Source organism: Camellia sinensis, chromosome 7 (assembly GCF_055761805.1).
Source record: "Camellia sinensis isolate YWXY chromosome 7, ASM5576180v1, whole genome shotgun sequence".
NCBI classification, from domain to species: Eukaryota; Viridiplantae; Streptophyta; class Magnoliopsida; order Ericales; family Theaceae; genus Camellia; species Camellia sinensis.
The window spans coordinates 149,755,372-149,772,956 of record NC_138967.1 but is presented as its reverse complement, the minus strand read 5'-3'; the positions used below and the strand labels follow the sequence as shown (position 1 = coordinate 149,772,956).

General features: G+C 38.3%; 1 pseudogene across 1 annotated transcript; it reads left to right on the top strand.

The window, feature by feature from the left end:
* Positions 1-12,544: 12,544 nt before the first annotated feature.
* LOC114296631 (alpha-L-fucosidase 2-like) lies at positions 12,545-17,007 on the top strand (annotated as a pseudogene). The gene is made up of 5 exons (XR_014336827.1): positions 12,545-12,641; positions 12,726-12,811; positions 12,967-13,045; positions 14,513-15,471; positions 16,488-17,007. The product of XR_014336827.1 is annotated as an alpha-L-fucosidase 2-like (transcript).
* The last annotated feature ends 578 nt before the right edge of the window (positions 17,008-17,585 follow it).

Genomic DNA, 17,585 nt, shown 5'->3' with positions numbered 1-17,585 from the left:
ACGAGAGACCTCAGATCGCGAGGAGCCAGTTTCTTCGAGTATTGTTTCCCACTCTTCTTATTTGTGATTCTCACATCACTCGGCCCTCAGGCTCGGTTTTTTCTCAAAACCCTTCTGCTCACTTTTCTCTCATCGCACACCTCTCTATTCTTCAATCTCTCATTTTTTGTCCCTCCCCAGGGTGGTTGATGGATAAACAAGAGGTTGTGGGTTCATGACCAACACTATTAGCTCACAGCTATTTCCTACGGTGACGTCTCGTCGGTGTCCCGGATGAGGGAATAGAGTATATTGATCCATTCCAATTCATGCTTCGCACTTGGTTTGATACCTCGTTGCTCGAAGGGTGAGAGAGCTTTCAGCCCTTTATAGACAGTTCCAGTTGTGCCTTTCTAGCAAGTATGCTGGCGATGGGGAAAGACAAGACGCCTGACTCAACTGTGCCCCTATTTCATCATTTTGACCATTTTTTGTTTTGGTTTTCTACTAAAACAATTTTAACCAAAATGAGAGTTAGATTAACATACTTGTTCTATTTTTGATTTAAAATCATGCAAGTCAGGCTATGAGCACTGAAAATTTTCCTTTTTTGGGTCCAAGAAAATGGTCCAGTTTTGGAAAAAACGGAATAATGTTCGAGAAAATAGTCAACCTCGGTAAAAAATTCTCAAAAATTATTTTCGCAAACGGACACTGCTCAACAGTGCGCAGAACTCACTCTCGAGATGCACAAACTCGGATCGGAGGCAATAGAAAATTGCCCCTTGTTCTAAAGGGCACAACACGGCAACGGAAAGTTGCCCCTGGTTTGGATGGCAACTCGTGGCAACGGAAAGTTGCCCCTTGTCTGGATAACGCCGCAGCATACTGTAGTCAGTCCTCATTAGTGATGATCGCAACCGAACTCTCGGATACAGAGAAGGCAAAGATGGTCAAAACGAATATATGGACACAGTCACTTTGAAAGTGCGTGGGGCTGGACTTCAAGATGAAGTTGCCTACGTATCCCAAACATGTGAATCAAGCCTTACGTAGTTCCGATGTCACAACCGAACTATCGGATTTAGAGAAGGCAATGACGATCAAAACCATTACATGGACTAAATTGCTTTGAAAGCGTTGGGGGCAGGACTTCAAGATGAAGTTGCCTATGTATCCCAAACATGGGAATCAAGCCTTACGTAGTTCCGATTAAGGTACACTCGGGTATTAACCTTCACTTTTTAGGCTCTAACTTTTGCCAAGGCACCCGTTGCGGGTTTTCGACCTTGCGAGCTTTGTCCTTCTTTCCTTTTTCAATTCTTTTCTTTTCTCTTTTTTTTTTTCTTCTTCTTTTTTTTCTCTATTTTTCTCTTTTCATTTCTTTTGCATTTTTTTTTCTTTTTTTTTTTTTTGTATTTTCTCTTGCTCTAACTTTTGCCTGGGTCGCCCTTCTGGATTTTCGGCCCAGTGAGCCTCTCAAAGGGTAAAGTGTAACAAGTCCATGCCAAATGGTTTTGAGATCCTGAAGTCATCTGAATCCAGGAAAATGACTGTTGTATTGATTTGCTGAAGGACCCATCTTCGGTTCTTCGAGCACATCAGACATTTTTGCCCCTAGTTGGAGGGGTGCTTCTGTTCTAGCTTCACAAGCTTCTTCTAATGAGATCTGATCTTCTTGATCCGACTTTGGTGCCTCTTGTTCAAGGACTGCTTCCAATCTGGCCACACAGGCCTCTCTTGATGGTCGATCGTTGAACACTCCGAATTGTGGTTCAAGGTTTTAAAGCAAGGGCTCAAGTCTTGAGGCTGAGAGCGATCCTAAGCTGCACAATCTCAAGAGCGATTCCACACAGGTCTTCGCAGGACCGCGCAAAACATTTTGTTTTTGAAAGCTTTTAAAGAAACGACAAATCGCTCGCGCCGAAGATAGTGTGGAACCAGTCTGGATCAAGCTAGGGTCCTTCTCAGTACTCACGCTGACAAGCATGATTTCAATCATTAAGGGCTTAGCACGCCTCTCTTTCTCTCAATTTGATCAAAGTTTTACAAATCTCGAGGAATTCCTTCCCCTTTGTTTTCACCGCAGTGTTCAAAAAGATTTTGAAAAACTTGGGTCAATGCAATGATTTTCAGGGCACAAGAGAGCAGGTGGAATGTATTGCTATTCCATTCAAATCCTCTGGCACAATTAGCTCAAAAATAGCAGTAAGCACGGAAACATGATAACCGCAGCTGTTTTATTCAGATTCCCTGGTTACAACTGGCTCCGCGGCAGAGACAGACTCAAAAGAAAGCAAAAAGGGCAATTATAAAACAAAAGGGTGTTCAAGGCAACAACCCCGAAATCACCCGACATTCTATACAATGGGACTGACTCGACGTGACAAGACAGACCCTTAAGTAAAAAGACTGACTCAAAACAAAGAGACAGACTCAAAACAAGACCACCGAACTGACTCAACACCTAAGTCAGAAACCACAAAAATTGGCATTCGCAGATGCTCAAAAGTGTGTGCCAGACGCCACATCCGAAATGCACCGAGCGCCGCCCGCAGGTGGTTCAACCCCTGATCACAAACTTGCAGTATCCTCGAAGTCCAATAGCTCAGTAGTGACAGACTTTGCTGAGGTAGGTGGGAGGATGACCTCTTTGTCGATCAAATCTTGCACTTCATGATGAAGGCGGAAACAACCATCGGTGCTGTGACCGGATTGTTGGTGGTACGTGCAGTACAAGGTAGCATCATGTGAGAGAGGGAGATTCTTCGGGAGAGGCTGAGACTCGAGGGGTTTAAGATGCCCCTTTTTAGCCAAAATTTGAAATGCCCTAGACAAAGGCATGTAGAGGGTGTGAAAGACTCTGCGCCCTTGAGGCAGGTACTTCGAAGTCTGAGGGTTCTTGCTAGATGCACTAGCGAAAGGGTCGGCAGGCACTGCCTTGGCTTTCTAATCTTTTCCTGGTGCAGGGTTGGGAATGAAAGGAATTGTCTTGGCATGACGGGGCCTATCTCGATTTTCCGCCTGGCTTGAACTGCCTTCGGTTGGAGTGGGGGAAACATCATCCACAGCTTTAGTCATGACTGCAAACACTTGCTGCTTATTCATTCCCCTGGCTTTCAAAGCCTCGACTGCCCACAGCAGTTGTCCAACGAGATCAGCATTTGTTCCCACTTTGTTCTTACCTCTAGCCTCAGCCTGATCGAGGGTTTGGGTTACTACATCAGAGCGAAACCCGGTTGTTGTTGACACGTCGTTGCTGTAGCTGGAGGCAACCTCTGGTTGGCTGAGCTCGATCACAATCCGCCCCAGTAGCGGGGGCTCCTGTGGCATGAAATTCTCGGCATACGGTGCAGCTGGTGGCGAAGCCGACATTCCATAGGCCAGATCGGCCACAGATCTCTGGAGGTCGCCAATCATTCCCATTAACTCAAACGTGGTGGGTTCACGAACTTGAAACATCTAGGGTTCCCAGATCGGGTGCACAGCAGGCGACCTGGGCGGATGTGGTATTTCAACATTGGTCTCACTTTGCAGGGTGATTCTTTGGTCTAATGCGGCTGTCATAACCATGATTTCCTCTGAACTTTGGGTCATCATAAGTCCGCTGAATCGAACGGAGATAATGCAATCGACGATTGACGATTCAGACATCTGCCTTGCCTCAGCGACGGAGAATACCAAATCTCTGAACCCCCTCAAAGGGAAAACAAGCAGCATTTCAGCCCAGACGGAACAGACACAGGCATAGCTAAAAAACTGTACTCTACTACCGATCACTGTTTCCCAAAATCACTGCCCCAAAACTGAGTCTGATACTCGCAGATATAACGGATTCCCCAAAACGCTGATACTGATGCCCTCTGGCCTGGTACTCAAACTTGCGAGCTGATATGCACATTCCTTGTAGAGATACACTCTAAAAGCACATAGCAAGTAAATGAGAACCAAAACACCCCTATGTTGGGGTAGGGTTTCCCTGTCCTATTTTGTCAGGAGCTAGGGTTTCACAATGCACGCAGTAGTTTCAAACAACCTATAATTGGGTAGCAACCTGTCCTAGATTGGAATGGTCACTACGGATTCCGAATATGCATTAGGTCGAATGGTCAAAAGGGTGCCCTGGTAAAAATCGGGGTTTGTGTTCCCATACTGGCAGAGCCCGCAACCGGTTAGCCTTATGGTCATGCCTTGACAAGGCAAGCCTCCAGCAAACCGTTCAGGAATAGCAGATGGCCAACACGGTGTCCTAGGTGCACCAATGCACATGCAATGCAAAGAAACACATAAGTGTAATCAAAACAAGATATCATGAGTTCGAGTCAAGTTCTCTATAATCCCCAGTAGAGTCTCCAGAAACTGTGGGCGCGCCCTCGGGCTTTATGCCACCACAGTTCGGACTCCCTTTTGTGTCACGGTTCTTAGTCTGAACCAAAGAGTCCAAATCCGGCAAATTGTTTTTTTGAAAAATAGATTTTTGTAAAGAAGTGCCAAACATAGACTGCTTTGCCAGATACAGAGTCACCACCTAAATATTTTTTAATGGAGGAATTTAGGAAACCCTGACTCGTTTGCCTAAGGCCACGTGTCCGTCATTACCAAAGTTTCCTTGGCTCGGGAACTTGGGTACGATTGGGGAAGGTCAGCTATGAGCACCCCCTCTCGCCCGATCCGAAGATCGGCCTCTACTAACCATGATATCCAATTTTGAAAACGTTATGTGTTCTTATTCCGGTTTAATTAGCTAAAATTACTATGTGATGCGTACAGCAAAACAAGTATAGACTAGATCGCCTAATTTGGAACAAAGCATCGCATATCCGTTTGTTTGGAAAATGTTTTGAAATTTGCTATTCGCGAGTAGGCTAAAACACGGATTTTGATGAGTTGTTCCAACTCAAGCAATCCAACCTTCACCCACAGGCATTCAGGCAGTTCATGTCACATAAGCATCTAGCCACATGGTAAGCATGCTGTCATGTTAACATTCACACTCGTGCGAGATGCTAAAGCACAAAATACTTACAGTCTACTCCAAGCCAAAACAAAGAACTCGTTAGCAATCAATGTATGATCCAAGTCCATGTTAAGTGCCTAACGCAGCGCATACAGAATGCAATTAGGATAGGCTCGGCTAATCCTAGGATGGCATGTGAAATGCAACCATTTGATGCACATATTCAAGTTTAGATTTGAAATACTATGCAGTTAGTATGATGCGCCGAGCCCGATGCATGCAATACTGACGAATGATGCACGCATACATAGCATAAGGATGCTAAATTGAATATGTCCTAGTACTAACCATCAAAGCAGGTAAGTAAAAGGGAGAAAGAAGTGAGGGGTCGGAAGACATGCACACATGCACCCATACTTATTACAAATTTGCCCTCGTTCGGAGGGACTGAAAGAATAATACAGATTTAACTAATCTACAAGCTAATTAAATATTACAGACCAATTAAACTAGTTAAGCAAGTTAACTAATCTAATAAAACAGTAAACAGCCTCGGGAAGAGGGCCCAATGCAATGCGTGCTCGGCTCCGCTCGGAAGTCCACTGCCATGCACAAGTTGCCTCTGTCCACACTGTTTTCCTTCTCTGATCATTGCAAAATTCCCAAGGTGCACTTTATGAACACTGTGGGATATCACCGGCCCAGGGAAATGGTCACCGGCCAAAGGAAATGATCACTGGCCACTGGTTAAGCTATCGGCCACCAATTTTTGGTCGGTTGGCACTAAAGATGGCCGGCCAGCCAAATCTTCCTGCAGAATCCTGTTTCGACAGCAGCAGAGGGCAAAACAAGGCAAATGTGTGCACCAACACATCCCTTATCATGTTTATGACTTAAAGGGACATGGTTCTCGGTTCTCAGACCACCAATCGCGCATTTCGATGCGTGATGGTCCAAGAAACCAAGTTATGCACTTTGATTTCAAATGAAATGCACATAAACAAGCAAGGAGCTCAACCTCTGTCATACTCAATTCAAGAGGCTAAGCATGCATGTCAATGCGACGCAACCTAGACGTATGAGCTAGTATGCAACAAGAGCAATGCGAACAAGCATACAAGGCATGTGATGATCATGCTAACCAATAAGTATACCAAATACAATGGGGATGTTCAAGCATGCAAGCAAGTATGCGACTTCATTCAATCATGCCACGACACATGGAGCAAACATGTTAGACAACCTAAACATGTGACAACACACAAGTATGCAACAACACATAAGGTGAGCATGCAACAACATGCAAACTATGGATTTAAACTAATTTGGGCAGCTCTATACTAAGCCCAAAACAGTGGCCAATATGCTCAAGAATGAAGGCAAAATGACATGCAAACATGCATGCACACAAGGACCAACACTTAGGCATGTAGAAACAACCATCAAGCACACTTAAGAGGATGCAAACATGGACAAATGACATGCATTATAAGCTTTGAAAGTCATGTTAGAGAAGGTGCCAAACCAATCTACAATGCAAGCTAGGCATGCCACCAAGCCCAAAGACTTAAACCATGGCCATATGACATATGAAGCAAATGACCAAAATGAACTAAAACAGTCCTAAATCATGCAAAAGTAAGCCCCAAAAACTACTTAGATGGCATCTAAATGATCTAATCCTAGAGGCATACATAATGGCACAAACATGGAACAAGAAACACCAACCTTTTAAAGCATGAAAGGGGCATCAAATGCAAGCATACGAGCATATCATGAGGACTGAAATGACATGACAAGTGGTTCCAAACCACTGAAATGATGCAAAGATGGCATGCTAGAGGGGTCAATGCTTAAGGCATACAAGAGAGGTTACATGGTAGCTAAACAAAGCAAAGCATGGACAACCCAAATGACCAAAAACAGACCTTTAGCATGTTAAAACAAGCATAAAAGCTTCATAAAACTAAGCCAAAAGCATGCTAGAAACAAGGCTTAAAGCACAAGGCATGTTAAGGCAATTCATGGCATTACAAGACATGTATGCTAAGCAAGCATGGTGTACCTAAACCAACTCACAACAATGCTATATCATGGCAACATAAGCATGAAAAACAGTTAAGGCATGACCAACATACACTTAAACAAGGTGCTCACTAATGAGGCTTAAATGGCCATTATTGAAGACAACAAGGAGAGAGGGTGGCCCTCTCCTTCTTGGGACCTTAAACCACCATCCTCACCACTGAAATCCCTCAAGATTTCAGTGGTGAGGAGGTCCAAACAAGGTGGTCCCGGAGCTCACCAAAATGGCACAAAATGGGGGCCAAACAAGGCCTAAGAGGGGTCAAACAACCCCAAAGCTCAAAACACTCTTAAACAACTATTTAGATCAGGCAAAAACAAGACTTTTATATGTTATACACAAAGTCTAAAAATAGTTGCAAGATAGGTGAAAAAGCTATGCAAAAATGGGAAAAAATGGGTAAGATTGTTACCCTTGTAGACCCTCTTCAAAAATAGCAGACCAGCAGCTTCCTCAAGCTCAAAACCACCCAAAAACACCAAGAACAACCTTATGGTCCCTCAGCAACCAAGAGAAGGTGTAGGACTAGGTGTTTGTGTGCAATAGTAAGACTAAACACACACACAAGGCAAAAAGAGAGAGAGATATAGAGATGGAATAGATACAAACTCAAACCTTAATCTCAGAGCTCTTCTCTGGACTTTTTTCTGTGTAACCCTAATGGAGGGAGAAGAGGCTTCCTCTTATAGACAATCCCTCTTGCAAAGCTTCCAAAGTAAGCTAGTTAAGAGGGAAATTCCACCATACACGTGTATGGAGGGGAGCAGAGTGTATGCCAGCTAGCACAGCTGGCAAAAAAATATCTGCAAATGCAAATGAACAGTGGTCGGCCAGCCAAAAATGCAATTCGACCAAAATAGATGGCCGGTCGACCATCCAGAGTGTCGGTCGGCCAAACATTTGGCCGATGGCAACAAAACACAGTCGGTGGCCTCAAGCCATGGCCGGTGGAGTGCGGGGATGGCCAACAAGCCATTCCGTGCCCTCCAAAGCAAAAACACAAGTATTTGGTGCAAACCCAAACACAAAACAGTCGAGTCGAGAGATCCTGAGGCAAGGCGCGTGGCTGAGACCTTCGGGAACTCAAGACGAACACAAACAAGGATGATCACCGAGTGTTCAAACGGTGACATCCAAGTCTTGAGGACGGTAAAAAATGGGGTGTCTACATTAGCGTGCTTACTTTTGGCAACGACAAGTTGGGGTGGGCAAAGAGTTAAACATTTAGCAACGATAACACTATTCGTCGGTAAAAGTTTTGCTAGTGAATGAGGTGATTAATTTGTGTTTTTATTATAACTTTTCAAGGAGTTTTAAATATTCTAGTTATTGAATTGTAAAATTAAAGTGATCATCAAATTAGATCACAAAATAAATCCATCAAGCTCAAACACACTCTTAAGTTTAGATGGCTAATTTGAAATAATTTAAACTTTTCTAAAGAATGTGGTTAGATTATTAATTTCAATATGTTTGGTTTTATTTTCAAAAACTTGCTTCAGAATTTTTTTTTCTAAAAAACTAAAAAAACGTTTGGTGAAAAAATGAAAAAAAATACTTATTATTTTTGTATAATTTTATCTTTTATGAAGTCATAAATAATTTATAAAATTTAACAAATATATTTTTGATTTTTATACTTCTCAAATTAGTTTTAATTTTTTCAATATATATATATATATATTGTTTTTATTGTTGTTTTTTTTTTTTTGTGGTGGTCTTCCCCTAAATATTCACTACTACAAAATGCTTAAAGATTACGCCTAAAAAAAATTAAAACATGACACTTTTAATGAAAATATGATTAAAAAGATCAAATTAATATTTTAATCACACCTAATTTAATTAAGTGTGATAACATTTATTTTTTACGTCACTTTTTAATTAAATGTGATTATATTTTTTTTAATCATATTTTTTAATTAACTTGCAATTATATATATATATATATATATTTAAAATTTTATTTTTATAAAGAAAAAATTGAAGCTCCATATTCTCTTGCCTCTCTCTCATTCTCACGGCAGAGGTATGTCTTCTATCCCTCTCCCTCTCTCTCTCTCTCTCTCTCCCTCCTCATTCTCATATCTTCTTCAGCACAAACGCTTTTTTTTTTTTTTGGGTGCACAAACTGCTCCTCAGATCTCCGTTCATAGCGATTGCCCTTCAGATTACACGGATGATGAAAGATCTCACCTATTTCTCGGAAATCAGAGTTGTAGAAACGCCAAAAGTCTCACGATTTCAGATCTCTGTCTATTGGTGTCAAATCTCACCACCACATCTCCTCAACCAGATTGTTTGGCCAGATTTGCTCAATCTTCCATGTCTGGTTCTTTATGATGTTGTTTTTGCTAAACTCTAAATTTATTCTTTCTGTCACACTTCGGCTTTCAGATGGGGTTTGAAGTAGCAAGGAAACCCTATGTAACTTCTGCCCACTAGCTCTATAGTAGATAGCAATAAAATCTGTTTTTAGTTAGTACACTTTCTTTATGCAGTTTTTTGTATTTCAAGTTGATGGGTTTCTTCAACTTCAAAGACTTATGAAATGGTTTATGAGGATGACTGGAAAATAGAATTTTAATGTTTCGTTTGGTTCTTCAGTCTTTCTATGGGTTCTTCAATATGACACAACGGGGCCACAAAATATAGAGAAATTTCTAAAATTAGGGTTTCTCCCAAATTGGCAAAAATTCATTTTGTTCCTTCATAGTTGAAAGGATTTTTTTTAGAGGAGAACAATTATTTGTCAATTAATTCCATTTCTTTTGTTTATGATGACCAAATGTATATCCTTGGGCTAGACTATTTATTCCTATGATGTTTGCTGAGAAACTCTTCACTTCATGCTCTTCTTGGGTTTTTTTTTACAATAAAATTGAATTGTTCCATTGACTTAACATGCTTATGAATACACTTCATTCGAAGACATTTTTGCCTCATGCTTTGAACCTGGTGTCATTACAAAATATCTAACTCTTACCCCTGTTTTACTATATACACAAGTCCAAAAAGGAGATAATATGAGATTCTAAATTTCAATCACTTCCATGTTTTTCCTTGGAAACCAATTGAAACATGAGTATTTCATCTTTTTTCTTAGTTCACATTTTTTTTTTATTTTTTCGGGGGGGGGGGGGGGGGGGGTCATAAATTGTTTTATTTTTTTGGCTTGTAGGGCTATGGCATGGTTGAATAAACTGCTGTAGGCACCTGTGGTTCTAATACTGCAAAGAGCTGTGTAATTATTCCCCCAGGGGGCTTCAGGCTCCAAACATGCAAGCTAAAGTGGTACATTTGGGTTTCTGATTCCTTGTTGCTTGCCTTCTAGAGCTGGTGAACTTTTGCTACAAAGACTTGCTATGAATGTTACTATGAATGTTAATAAATTAGTTTGCTTTAAAATTTTTATTAAACTTGTGACATTGGGAAGTTTTAGATGCTTAAGAATAATTTTTAATTCTACTTAAGAATAACTTGTCTTGATTTGTTTTCTCAATTTACTGGCTAATTTGTTGACATTTCATAGAGTAGCTTTCATTAGGATTTGAGCTTGTGTTGTTTTTGGCGATGCTCTTCGGCTATTTTCATTAGGAAAATATATTTTCTTTTCTATTTTACAATTTTTTAATTTTCTTGTATGGCCACTTTTTCTCATCTATGGTCATTGATATTGTTTTTTTTTCTTTTCCTTTTTGCTCATATGTTTGGCTAATCATATTGTTGCATCATATTTGTTTTCTACAAATTGTCTCTGTAGTAGCTCACATGGACTAGATTTATGTGACTGCGGGTTCATATAATTGTTCCTATAAATTGTCTCTTTTTTTGTGTGTGTTTGTTTTTGTTGGTAATTGAGTTTTGCAGATTTTTGTTGGGTAGTTTGAAATCTGATAATGTCTTTTTTGGTAATTTTGCAATTTGTTGCTTTAATTTCTATGTATTTGTAGTTGAGGGGAGGTGACTATCTTATATCTCTTGTAACTTTTCTGGTCATGCAATATCGTTGCGTAGTCTTAGTTTCAAGGTGAAATATGTAAATATTGTATTCATGTGTGTGATTACTTTTAACTGTTTCTTGATGTATCAGAATTGGGTGTTATATAAATGAATGGTCCAAATAATTTTGTATGATTTCCATTTCAGACTTATATTTATACGATCATGCAAGAAAAATCATGAAAACCATATATATAGTTACCTGGTTGAAATGAATTCAACAGTTGTGTTATTTATGCATCAAGGTATTCAAAACTTGCTTGAAAGTTGAATCTTATGAATAATCTAACTAGCCCTTGGTGTGTGACATATATAAGAGACTGGACATAAGAGAAGCTGAGGGAGGAACCAGAATTGGTATTAATCCATCAATGCTAGACAGTTTTGCAAATTTCAATGGAAAGCAGAATATAGTGCAAATTGGGAACATGTGCTATGAAGACAATTCATTTGAGAGAGGTATAGCGTTTGAAACTTCAGGGTTTATTTATGGCAGTGGTAAGGAGTGACTTATAACTAACAAGTGCAAGAGATGAAGGGTTGTGTGGGTTTGGATTATTTTCTTTTTCTTTTTTGGTAGGTTTGTTTGTTTGGAGTTTGCTTAATTAGATTCTTTTTATATTTTGGGAAAAATTAATTACACAAGTTTTTTATATGGGGTTGAGTTTTGCTGCTGTAAGTAAATGTGCGGTTATTTACAGACATTCCAATATATGTCATTATTCATTTATTTATTTTTTTCAAAAATCAGGACCAAGTATTGTATAGATTTTTCCGAAATCCAGTTAATCCTAAAAACTCAGTTTGATCTGAAGAATTTCAATTTCTTTTTTTATTTCATCAAACAGGTTTTTGAAACTTCTTGAATGTATTTTGACCGTGAAATCGTTATGTACAAGATCATATGGCTAAAATTGTTTGATGATATGGGGTGTGTTTGGTTTGTATTTGTAGAGTAGTTTTTGAGATAAAAAGTACGAAAACTTGTTTGGTTTGCCTTTTTTCAGAAATGGTTTTGGAAAATTGTTTTGGGGAGAGAGTTTTAAAAAAAAGTGATTGATTTGATATGTATGAGAGAGAGAGTGATTTTGGAAAATAGGTAACCAAACAAAATTTTGAGATTTTTTTTGAAAAAATTTGTTTGGTTTGATTATTCTTGAAAATTTGTTTATAGAGAATTTTTCCCAAAAACTTTTCTGAAAAACAAACCAAACAAGGCCATGGTTTTCTTTTTTTGGGTGTGTGTGTGTGTGTTTTATTTCTGTTATTGAAATTGCATGCATTATGTAAGTTGTTATAGCATTGTTTTTTATATGGAAGTTTAAATCGTTTTTATGTGATATTTTTTCTTTGTAATGTGTATACTTTTGTTACCTAATTTTCAAATATTACATGGATGTTGATATATTCAATTTGTTGCAGAAACTAAAGACTCATGTTATAAGGAAGTATATCAATCCAGAATAGAATGAAGATTTAACACTTTCCATTTCAGATCCTGATCTTCCAATCAAGCTGGTATGTCGATTGCTTACTTTTTTGCATCGATTAACATCCACGTTAGTTTGATGGATGAAATGAAGTTGAAAGAAATAGTACTGAATTTCGACATTGAAGGCTTGTTTTAATTTTTTTAGAAGTATTTCTGTATTAATTTTTTTCAATTGAATGCTTGGACCTGATATCCATGTTGTTTGTCAGCTCCTCAGGAAATTGACGAGTATGAACTTGTTGATTGTGTTGATATATTGACTCCTTTAGAGAAGACAGGATTTTGGGATGGAGTGGTAAGTCCTCTCAATCTTTTTTTCATGTTATTCACTGGCTTTTAAATTTTATATTTGCTGTACTTCTAGTTTGTAATTATGCTTTCTGATTAACGTGAGGAAAATCCAATTTATTAGTGTTTTTTAGAATTATTTTGCCATTTTTTATGTATTAGAAAGCTGCCAAGTGGTCAGAGCGAAAGGAGGCTATTGCTGAGCTAACTAAGCTAGCATCCACAAAAAGGATAGCTCCTGGTGATTTTACAGAAATCTATCGAACACTTTAGAAGGTCATTCCCCGCCCCCCACTTAAAATTCAGTCACATTTTCTATAATTTACTATGTCCGTTTGGATCATTGTGTTTGCACACAGCTGACTTATTTATTTCTTTGTGATATTCATTTTGCTCTATTTCATTTGCTGATTTTTTAGTTGATAGGGTATTAAGATGCTGTCTGTTACAGACTTTTACATAATTCCTTGATGATGACCACTCATTTTTTTATTTTTTATTTATTTTTTCTGTCTAGAACTTATAAATTCATGATGACATGAATGTGCTACATTCTTACTACATGTAAGAAATACATAGGTTTGGAAATTGAGACCTGACTTGGTGAATGCTTTATCTCCATCATTGTTGTCATTATCATTTTTTTTTTCCATTTTTTTCCTTTCCTCTTCATAATTTCAAGATCCAAACTCAACTTTAAATGGTTAAAGTAGATTAGTTCAATGTATTTGTATGTCTTGGACTTGAATTGAGATTAGTTCAATGTATTTGGTGTAGTTGAGGATAGCTCAAACATTAGTGGCCTGTCTTATTGGGCAGATTATAGCATAAGATTGAAATTCTTAATTATTGGGACTCACATTCTAGTGTTTGGTCTCTTGAAGCCTCTATCATGTACTGCCACGTGGAATTTAAGTGATTTGAAAAAAAAAAAAAAAAACACTCCACGTTTTCCACTTTCTTCCATAATCAACTACCCACGACTCAATTTCCTCTCTTTCCCTCTCTCTCTCTTCTCTTTGTTCTCACATTTCTTGGCTCAGAGCTTTCTCTCTCTACCACCCCCAAATAATCCATGGCCAGCGCATCCACAAAGCTCACTTCCAGAGTCCTCTTCCTCCCTTCGCTGCCACATTGCCAGAAACTACTGCTATTGATGTCGTTGCTCCGCCCAACCATCGCCCCAGTAAACCCCTTACCTTTGATTTCATGGATTTCTAAATCCCTATCCAAATCCATGATCCAAAAATAGGATTCAAACCTTGGGCCTTGTCAATGTTGTTATTGGTGGGTGAGCATTCACCACTAATTCTGTGGTTAAACTTCAATAATTGGATGATTGGATACTTTATGCAAACTGACTATGTTCTGTTTCAGTTTTTCACTTAAACAATCTCCTTGTAAAGCTCATATAGTTGTGGATTTGCACCATTGTACATGGGAAAGTTTTCAATGAGCATCTACAAACAAAATTAGAACACCCAAGGTGATTCAAATAAAATACCAAGAGATATTTACATGAAATTTGGTTAATTTGGACCTTTCTACATCCATTAAAGCTAGCTTGCATCTGAGTTGTAATTGACATTGTGTTATATTTGATGCACAAGCTTTGTTTACCAGGTATGCAGTGTTTATATGGGTAGTATTCCTGATCCTTCGTGCAATTTCATATTTTCTATAGTCTTTACCCCTGTATCCTTGTAATTGTCCTATGATGATGTGAAGGTTTACCAACTTCTGGGTGATATCAAGCTAGAATTCGATGATTCTCATGCTTCATATATTGAAGAAACATATTCACGAGTACTGGACTTGGATACTACAACTACGAAAGTGAAATATTCTGCAGGTGAAGTTGAATTCGTGAAGGAACATTTTGCCTCAAATCCTGATCAAGTGATCGTGACAAAGATTTCAGGAAGCAAATCAGGGTCTCTCTCCTTTATGGTATCTCTAGACAGCAAACCACATCATCATTCGAGTGTAAATGGTAAAAATCAGATTATCATGGAAGGAAGTTGCCCCGGTAAAAGAATTCCGCCGAAATTGAATGAAAACGACAATCCAAAGGGTATTCAGTTTTCTGCAATTCTTGATTTTCAGATTAGTGACGTGGGTACTATAAATGTTTTGGATGACAATAAGTTGAAGAATGAGGGTTCAGATTGGGCTGTTATGCTTCTCGTAGCTTCATCTTCATTTGATGGGCCATTCACTAAACCTTCAGATTGAAAAAAAGATCCTACTTCAGAGTCTCAAAGCAAATTCAATTTAATTAAAAACTTGTCATATGCTGATCTTTATTCACAGCATTTGGTTGACTATCAAAACCTTTTTCATCGCATCTCACTGCAGCTTTCGAAAAGCCCAAAGAATGTTGGAGAAAATGGGTGTTTGGATAGGAAGAAACATTTGTCCTCTGCAACTGATCTGTTTTTAGAAAATAGTGAAGATAAGACGGTTTCAACTGCAGAGAGGGTGAAATCTTTTCAAACTGATGAAGATCCCTCTTTAGTGGAGCTTTTGTTCCGTTATGGTCGATATCTACTTATTTCCTGTTCATGGCCTGGAACTCAAGTGGCAAACTTGCAGGGAATATGGAACAGGGATATTGAGCCAGCATGGGACGAAGCTCTCTCTCTCTCTCTGTGTGCATGGTATCTTGTAATTTTCTCCTTGATGCAAGTGCATAGTGAAATCTTCTTTCTTTTTTTCTTTCCCTTTAAGAAATTAGCTTCTAAGAGAGATGGGAGAGAGTTGGAAAGATAGGGGTGTGTTTGGTTTGTGTTTGTAGAGTAGTTTTTGAGATAAAAAGTACGAAAACTTGTTTGGTTTGCCTTTTTTCAGAAATGGTTTTGGAAAATTGTTTTGAGGAGAGTTTTAAAAAAAGTGATTGATTTGATGTGTACGAGAGAGAGAGTGATTTTGGAAACTATGTAACCAAACAAAATTTTGAGATTTTTTTGGAAAAAATTTGTTTGGTTTGATTACTCTTGAAAATTTATTTGTAGAGAATTTTTCCCAAAAATTTTTCTGAGAAACAAACCAAACAAGGCTAGAATTTTTAAGCCACAAAAATAGCAATATTGCCTTTTAATATGTACTTCATTTTATATTAGTCTTCTGATGTAGCATAATTTCTCTGCTTCCTGTTAATAAAAAAAGCATAAGTATTTTTGTATCTACTGATGTGACCTTTTCCTTTTTAACTCTCCAGTGGCGCTCAACACTTGAATATTAATCTTTAAATAAACTATTGGCCCTCCCTTCCATGCAACCTTCATGAGTGCCAGGAGCCCTTGTTTGATTACATTTTGTCTGTCAGTCAATGGAAGTAAGACTGCTAAAGTAAGAATATCTTTCACTTATCAAACATTAACGGTCCTTATGAACTGTTGTTTTATTCATTTTGTGTGATCACATGTGGTATTATGTATATATGTATATTTGTTTTTCTGCAAGCCATCATTTGGAGCTTAGTATTTTTTATTTTTTTTGAAAGACTGAATAAGTATAAAATATGTATGTATGTATATAAAATTTGTACATCAAAGTAGTTAGGTAGGTTAGGACCCAGGATGAACTCTGTGATTAGTGTTTTCCATGATAAATTGTTCTATTTAAGCATTCTATATTCTTTATAAACACTATTGTTTTTATTTAGTCACAGAATGTTACAGGTGAACTATGAAGCAAATGGTTGGGTTGCACATCAGGTGTCAGATATATGGGCAAAAACATCTCCTGACTGAGGTCAGGCTGTTTAGGCTTTATGGCAAATGGGTGGAGCATGGCTTTGTACTCATCTATGGGAGCATTATACTTATACTTGCTGGGCTGCTGCTGCTGCAATGTTGCTGTGAGGCGGCTGCTACTAGATGTTGGTCTGCTGGATAAGTTTGTGGGTGATTTTTATGCCGCTTTGCCTTTCTTTGTTAGTTTCATGTTTTCATTTTGTTATCTGTTGTTTCTATTATGGATTCACAATTTGGATGTATTTGGGTATTTTAGTGACTTTATCCTTTTACGTTTTATACATTGCTTCTAAAAGCAGTATCAGTAGTTTTTTTTGCTTGCACATCAACTTTAGGTGATTTTATATCAATGTTATTAGTTTGTAATATTGGTGCCTGAGAGATGCCTCTTGTAAATCTGTAAATATTATAAAAGTATATAAATTATTTTCAATTATTTTTGTTAGTAAATGTGTCGCAAAAAGTTTATTTTTGCTCACTCATATTGTGTTGCTAGAAGTATAGTTTTTGCCAATGCGAATTTGTCGTTGTCAAAAGTAAACCTTTATCGACAAACAAATCGTCGGCAAATGGCAATATTTACCAACGTAAATGTGTTGTCAAAAGTTTACTTTTGCCCACTCATATTATGTTGCTAAAAGTGTATTTTTTGCGATATTTTTTGCCCATGCAAATTTGTGTCGGGAAAAGTGTCACACAATCATCATATTTGAATGACTTTTACCGGCGTAAGGTAAATTGTCGACGATGGATGAAGGCTTTTATCGATGACTATATTCGTCGCTAAAGGCATTACTTTTACCAACGCAATGATAATTTCGTCGGCAAAAACTTTTGCTGACTCACTTTTGCCTACGGGTTGCCAACGTAGCGTGGTGTGTCGGCAAAACTCTTTGTCGATGAATTTTTCCTTTTAGCAACATATTTTGTTGCGTTGTGAAAAATGCAATTTCTTGTAGTGTGGTTGTGTGTGTGTGAGAGAGAAAAGAGAACCCTATTTTCAAAAATGCTAAGAAGAACTGG